Raw genomic sequence first — 8,672 nt, forward strand, 5'->3', positions numbered from 1 at the left:
GTACATGTTTTTGAAGCAAATGATTTAATTCTTCTCATAGATTCAGTGCACCCTATAACTATTTGTGTTTCCATCTTAGAACCATAGTTGCTACAAATCTTAGAACCAAATTCGTTGTCTGCCCTATTATATATATGATTTCATGGCTAACGTACTGAATTCTGCTTCAGTCTTGACTTGAACCTCATCCGTCCTTCACCTCGTTCTCTTCTCAATGTTTCACTGATTTGATCTTTTTGTGTCATATATCATTGTAATTCATCTTAGAATAGGGAGGAGAAAAATATCACTAAGCCTAAGGAAGTTTTTAGGTTTAGATTATTAAAATGTCATTTGTAACAAATCATATTTTGTAAACACAGCAATAAACAATGCTTGGTGAGCTAACAAGTAGAAGGTTTATGAGGGAGCAGAGCTGAGGACCTGACTAGGCCCCTACCAAGTGCAGCACGAAGAACCAACTAGTCTTTTTTGTTGGTCCTTCCTTTGCTTTGCAGGGCAACATAGCATAAAGAGAAAAGCATAGATCTTATAGTCAATCAGACCATGATTAAAGCCCAGATTCATCTAACACATCACGCTTTGGAATTGGGGCAGAGATTATGGTCAGATCTGCTCACCTAAACCATTTCCTCTCTCCCGATGCAGTTAAGGCCTTGCTCAGCCCTCTTAAATCTAGGCACAGCCACGTAACTAGCTCTTGGCCCATGGACTAAGCATCAGTGATGTTTCCCTTACGATCCAAAACAGACTTCTCCTCTCACTTCCCCATCTACCTGCTGGATGACAGTGGGACAAGCTGAGACCACATATTAAAGATGACAGCACCATGGCATGGGAGGATACTCTTCCTAAGGAGCCCCTGGGAGGAAAACTGCCCAGGGGAGCCACCCACCCAAGCACATCTGCAAGGAAAAAATGTAATCTATCAAGCCACTGAAATTTCAGACTGGTCGTTATAGCAGCTAGCAGGAACCTAGGGGGAAATACGCCTTGATCAGATGACGTGAGCATGTGTCGTTACTGGTACATCATGCGGGATCCACAGTACATGTCTCTGCACCTCCAACTTTCCAGAGCCACTGTTCACATGGGGAATAGTATGTCTTGAAATAAAGGTAGAAGACCACAGATTTACAATGCTGGGTGCCGAGGTTACATTAGTGAAAGCTATCTAAGTTAGGAGGAAAATACCAAGATTTGCTTGTGTTTTTATCCTGAAACACGTGAAGGCCAGCCTTTCACTGACATTCACTCCGTTTTCATATAGAAGAGCGATGACGGCACCCTCCGCGTCTGTGTGTCACAGCGTCCGTGTTAGTGCATATGGAAGATGAGGCATCCCGATGCAAAGGAGGGCTATGCATGAAAGAACGGAGTCGATCATTTGCAAGATGGATGTGTTCGTGCGGGTTTAACAAGATGCCGCCTGTGGTATCAATGTGGTTTGTTTATAAAACCCAAACCACTAAATGGTATAAACAGAGCAATACTTTGAAATAAGAAGGGGACTAATACCTAAAACTGTCCTAGGGTGAGCATGGCATAAAGAACTTGAATCACCGTGAAGCACACCCGAACCTAGTGCAACGCTGGATGTCAACCAGACTTAAAAGGAAATTCCAAATTAAAAAAAGGAAAATAAAGAAAAAAAAAATTGTCCCACCCAGGTGCTTAGTGTTAAACAACTGTCAAAGTACTTAAGAGAATTGTCACATTTAAAATATTATGCATTTTCCTGGGGCACCGGGGTGGCTCAGTCGGTTAAGCATCCAACTCTTGATTTCTGCTCAGGTCATGATCTCACAGTTCGAGCGTTCAAGCCCCACATCGGACTCTGCTGGGAACATGGAGCCTGCTTGGGATTCTCTCTTCCCCCCACCCCCCACCATCCTTCCTGCACTCGCACGTGCACGCACGCACATGGTCTCTCTATCTGAAAATAAATAAACTTTAAAAAATAAAATAAAATATTAACTATTTTCTTTTTACATAAAGTCAGGTTTCCTAAATTTATTCTTTTCTATGATAAGTGACTGGCAGGAATATGCTACCTAGCAGATAGTTTTAGAAAAAAATGAACATCTTCAAAGGGAAAGTGATTTTTTACAGTGAGCAAAATTCTTCGTGGTGAGTGAAAATGGAATTTCTTTGAAAAGAACCTTTGCTGGGTTCAAAATAGGTTTTTGGAAATGTCACTATTCATCATCTGGTGTTTTTGTTGCTGAAGTAAAAAATGTCTCGCATAGCATACTCTCATATTTACATATTATAAAACTTAAAAGAATTTTCTAAATTCTGCAAATTATTCTAAGTGGTTTCCATTTATTTTGGAAGTTATGTAACAATTTCTAACTGGTTTACATAAACTATTTTGATACAAGGGAAATGGAAGTTATGTAAATTTCAACAAAAACATTTAAATAATTGGTCGATGAAGTAAAAAAATACGTATGACGGGGCCAAAATACTTTCTTCCATTCGAAACTGTATATTCTTTTCTGCTGTTACAACCGTCGAAATCAACTATCAAATTAAACTGAACAAAAAAGTAGATTAAGTAGACACATTTATAAATAATGAAACATTTAAATCACTATACTGATTAATATTAAAGTACTTTGGTAAGAAGTTTGTTACATTAATAAAATATTTGCAAAATATTTCATCTTTCAATTTTGTTTTTTGTTTTATAACACATGCTGTGAGTGGATACTCATATGTACACACATGGGGTTTGTATACTAAAAATATATATGTATCAGGGTATATGCTTACTTTAAAAAATGGATTCAGGGGCGCCTGGGTGGCTCAGTCGGTTAAACATTTGACTCTTGATTTTGGCTCAGGTCACGATCTCACGGTTCATGGGATTAAGCTCCACATCAGGCTCCATGCTTGGGATTCTCTTTCCCTCTGTCTCTCTGCCCCTTCCCCGCTCACAGTCTCTCCCCCCCCCCCAAATAAAAAAAGAATTTGAAAACAATAAAATAAAAAATGGATTCAAACTGATTTTTAAAAATTTTTTTAATGTTTATTTATTTTTGAGAGACAGTGGGAGTGGGGGAGGGGCAGAGAGAAGGAGACAGAGTCTGAAGCAGGCTCCAGGCTCCGAGCTGTCAGCAAAGAGGCCAAGCAGGGCTCGAGCTCGAGAACCATGAGATCATGACTTGAGCCCAAGTCGGAGGCTTCACCGACTGAGCCACCCCGGTGCCCCTCAAATTGATTTTTTAATTAGAATGAATGATTAAAAGCACAGAGAGATGACTGCTCTCGATGGTATATCTAAAATGTAGATAGTTCTGCTTAGAATCACTAGCAAAATATCATGAGAAAAACTGTACAACTGAGTTTTCTGTTCATGAACTTCAGGGAACTTATTCCTGAGAGTTGTGGCAGGGAACCCCTCTCCCCCCACCCCACCCCCACCCCCCACCTGCACACTCTACGTTAGAAGTACACAAATGGGCACTGTGAGGAGTGAGATCGGGAAGGGAAGTGCAGAGTCGAAGCGCTAGAAAAATCTTCCTGGGTTTTGTCTACAACCTTTGAACTGGGGTCATATATGTAAGGGAAGATGGTACTGCTATAATTAAATCACTATCTCAATATCCATTGATTGCTGCTTGTTTGGGATGATGGGAATGACCAGCAATTGCACACAGCACGAGCAGTAATTTACTCCTAAAGTGAATATCTAAGAAGAAAGAAGAGGAAAAGACTAAACAGAGAAGGAAAGGAAGGAAAGGCCTGAAAAGTTCAGCTCCGTCAAGGGAATTTTGGGCGTCTGGGTGGCTCAGTCTTGTTAAGCGTCTGACTCTTGATCTTGGCTGAGGTCATGATCTCACGGTTCGTGAGATTGAGCCCTGCATCGATGGAGCCCCGTGTCAGGGGTTGTCAGCTCAGAGTCTGATTGGGGTTCTCTCTCTCCCTCCCTCGCTTCCCCTCCCCTGCTCACTCGCTTGCTCTCAAATAAGTAAACAAACCTTTTTAAAAATTAAAAAAAAAAAAGAAAAGAAAACGACTTCAGTGATTTTTAACCTTTACTAGTATGTTTTCTTTTGAATGACTTCAGGGTTACCTCAAACTATACTTGTCAGAAAGGCTCTCATATTACAATCTAAACACAGTATTCTAAAGAGACACTAAGTGAGCAGAGAAGGCAAGGTGTCTAATCCTTGCTCAGCCTCTCCCTTATTGGAGTTATACTTACTGCACAATATTCCCACACACCGGGAACACTCTACATTGATTGTTGTCTCCACGAGCCTTCGTCCTTCAATTACGTACAGCTATAGATTACAAATCTCAGCCAGTGAAATACAATTCTTTCGTGCCATCCCTAGGTGTGACCTTGGCAGAGTAACACGCAAAGAACAATGGCATATTTGAGTGGAGGGAGGGCTGAGGATAATTCTTTTTTTTTTTTAACATTTATTTATTTTTGAGACAGAGAGAGACAGAGCATGAATGGGGGAGGGTCAGAGAGAGAGAGGGAGACACAGAATCGGAAGCAGGCTCTAGGCTCTGAGCCGTCAGCCCAGAGCCCGATGCGGGGCTCGAACTCACGGACCGCAAGATCATGACCTGAGCCGAAGTCGGACACTTAACCGACTGAGCCACCCAGGCGCCTCGAGGATAATTCTTAAATGACCTCACTCTGACCACCGGTTGAAAACCTCTGATCCATACGACTCCTTCTTTTCAGGCAAACACCTTGAGACCATGATGTTGGATGAGTAGCCTGAGGTTAAAGATTGTGACAGCTTTGGACTTGAACCTGCATCTACTCACTTCCAGGCTTTTCTCTCTGTAGCCTCCATTTCTGTGAGTTTGAGCCTTATAAATAAATTTGTGTGACCTAGATCCACAACGCCCTTACTAAATAGCAACAAAAGTTTCCAGGGGGCTCTTGGATGGCTCAGTCAGTAGCACATGTGACTCTTGATCTCAGGGTTGTGAGTTCAAGTCCACACTGGGCATGGAGCCTACTTAAAAAACAAAAAACAAAAAACAAAAAACTACTAGCCAGGATTATTGTGAAGGTCCAAAACAATGAGAATGTTGGTACTTAACATATTCTTCATTTATGCAAGAAACTTTAAAGTTTTTAAGTTAATGATACTATAATTTCTTTTTTTCACAAAATTTTTATGATCTTGTGTTTTGTCTCACCCAGTTTCTTGAACATTTGAAGGAGTTAAGATAGGTTTAAGTCAGGTCTAATGAGTCCATAACGGAGGTTTCAAAGAGGGAGAGGTACTAAGATCATGCCCTTACTTCACACAGCCTGGCTCATAAGTCTTTTGACAAACTCAGTTACTAAAGGGCCCGAGATTTCTTGTCTCCCCCCAAACTCAGCAGTATCATGTTCATGGAGCAGAAGCCACAGGTCCCAGACAGTTAGATGTTCCCTCAGTGCAAAAAATATAGAAAAATTTAACAACACCATCCATCAACAGGATCTAGTTGACATTTATAGAACACTCCACCCAAAAATAACAAAATTATTTTTAGAAGCCCATAGAACATTCACTAAGAATGTTCTTTTTGTATGCTAAAAACCAAAATACTGATGAAAGAAATCAAAGCTCTGAAGAAACGGATACATACCATGTTCATGGATTAGAAGACTCAATGTCAATTCTCTTCAAATTGATCTATGGGTTTAATACATTTCTTATCAAAATCCCAGCAAGACTTTTTGTGGAAATAGATAAGATTATTCCAAAATGTACATGGAGAGGCAAAAAAAACTAGAATGGCTAAAATAATTTTGAAAAAAAAGAATCAAGTGGGAGGAACGCTACCTGATTGTAAGATTTACAGTACTCAAGGCAATGTGTGGTTGGTGGAGGGAAAGACAAACTAGACCAGTGGAACAGAAGAAAGACACCAGAACTAAACTCACATGAGTAAGGTCAACTGGGTTTTAGCAAAGTTATAAAAGCAGTGCAATTAAATAAAAATAGTCTTTTCAAGAAATGTTTCTGGGATGATTGGAAATCCATAGGCAAAAAAATCAAAACTTACCCTAAATCTTACATCTCATACAAAAATTATCTTGAGAGGAAAACGGAAAAAAAAAAATCTTCAAGGCTTAGGCTAGGTGAAGAGTTCTTATGTACGACACTAAAACCATAATCCCTAAAGAAAAAATAATAAATTGGAATTCATCAGAATTAAAACCTTTTGCTCTGCAAAATGTGGTGTTAAGGAGGGTGAAAAGACCAGCCACAAACTGAGAGAAAATCATTTACAAATCAGATATTTGACAAAGGACTCATATCTAGATTACATAAAGAACTCTCAAAATTTAGACAGTTTAAGCAAAAACAAAGTGCAATAAAAAATTTTGTAAAAGACACAGAGACATTTTCCAGCGCATAAATACACGACAAACAGGCAAATGAAAATATGTTCAACATCATTAGCTATTAGGGAAATGTAAGTGAAAACCAAAATGAATATCACCACACACGTACTATTGAAGTGTTAAAATTTTTAAAGGGACAACACCAGATGCTGACAAGGATGTAGAGAAATGCTCATACATTGCTGTTTCAAATTAAAATGGTATCAGTTTGCAAAGGCTGCCGCAACAAAATATCGCAGATGGAGTGGCTTATACAATCAAAATTTATTTTCTCACATTCCTGGAGGTGGAAGTCCAAGGTCAAGGAGCCAGCAGATTTGGTTTCTCTGGAGGCCTCTGTTGGCTTGCAGACCGCTGCCCTCTTGCTGCCTCTTCACGTGGTCATCCCTCTGTGCCCGCAAACCCTATGTGTCTCTTCTTTTTGTAAGAGCACCAGTTCTTTTGGACCCTACCCTGATGGCCTCATTTTAACTTAATCACCTCTTTAAAGACCAAATCTCCAAATATGGTTACACTCTGAGCTACTGGGGGGTTAGAACTTCAACATAAATTTGAGAGGGACACAATTCAGCAACAGCCATTCCGGAAAATAGTTTAAGAATTTCTTCATAGTTTAAGAATTTCTTCACACACACGCACACGCACACACACACACACACACCCACACACTTTCCCAGTATTTTTATTGCTCGAGAAGATCTGCCTCAACTGATGAAAGGGACTTTCACCAGTGGTGTCCCCGTACACCCGGGAGGCACAGGAGTCATTTCAAACCCCACCAGTGTGAAATCTTCTATGAATTAAACAGTGAGATCGGTGCAGGAAAGGAAAGATACTATGGTAATAACAAAGCAGTGATTTCTCCTTCTTTTATCACAATGCCTCCATTCTACAATCCTTTCAATAGAATACTGCCCACCAAACCACAGAAGGGTAGGGAGGGATCAACAAAGTAGGCAACATGTATCACATTCCCAGTGTGGATTTCAGTCCCGTTACAGTTTACTGGTCCTATTAATAGTGAAAATTTGGGTGGTTCTGGAGCTCGTTTGTCAGATGAATTGCTTTCACCCTAAGAGAATGATGAAACTAATGAAGTCTTACCTTTGCTGGATGAGATTACCTAACTTATAGAGATTTATATCAGCCAATTTCCTTTCTAGATTTTTCCTATTAAACAAAAAAGACACTTATGCCATAATATACAAAATCACTCCTCTGAAGTCAAGAGATTTTGTCTTCTCCCCTTTTCAACTGAAACCAAGTACAAGCTCCCAAAAGTTTCAATCTGCATTGGCTCCAAGATTTAAAGAACTTTTTTATTTAGCATTATTAGAGATTTATGAACTTTATTCAAAAATCTCAAAGGATTAGTCTGTATAAATACATTTTTCCATTCCACTAAGAGCAAAAGTACTTTCAAAAATTGCACCCTTGCAATAAATGCAGGAGCCCCTTACAACGTGTCAATTGAGCTATTTGTCATAGCATCACTCTTGGCAAATGAAAAGCATGCAAGTATTTCGGGTGTAGGATTTTCTCAACAGGTGCTGTTCTATCAAACATGCAAAACTCATGAGCCTTATACCAATTACAGCTAATGTGTGACCACCGGATGATAGCCTTCTAGTTAATCTCTGGCTATGTTCTCACCCAGATAGCCTCTCTCTTGATAAAGCAATTCAAGTCCCCGATCCCTTGCTGTAAAGGAACAAAAACAAAACAAAACAAAACAAAACAAAACAAACCTACTTCAGGCCCATCCAATTCGTATTCTTTCTTCTGTACCTTCAACCAGTGTCTTAGGGTCGTACTTATGTCCACTGCTAAAGACTTTCCAACTCTTCGGCATTCGTTGTTATTGTTTTTCCCTCTAGCGATAGGATAAATGTAACCCGGAAACCGACAGTGTTTAGAGGTAAGGATGTTAGAACTATGAGATAAAGTATAATTGCAATTTAAAAAAAAGCTTCAATATCCAGTAAGAAGGCTGACAAAATTATGGATAGCTATATAACTGAAGCGTTGAATAGCCAGTACAAATGAGAGGACTCTACCTATACTGATAAAGGAATAACAGTAAAGATACCAGATGGGCAAAAAATCTCAGTGCCGGGAAGTATAGAGTGTTTTTTGGTTTTGAATGCTTATTTACTTTTGAGACAAAGAGAGAGCATGAGCGGAGGAGCGGCAGAGAGGGACAGAGCCACAGAATCCGAAGCAGGCTCCAGGCTCTGAGCTGTCAGCACAGAGCCGGACACGGGACTCAAACTCATGAGCTGTGACATCGTGACCT

This window comes from Panthera leo, chromosome B4 (assembly GCF_018350215.1).
Source record: "Panthera leo isolate Ple1 chromosome B4, P.leo_Ple1_pat1.1, whole genome shotgun sequence".
NCBI classification, from domain to species: Eukaryota; Metazoa; Chordata; class Mammalia; order Carnivora; family Felidae; genus Panthera; species Panthera leo.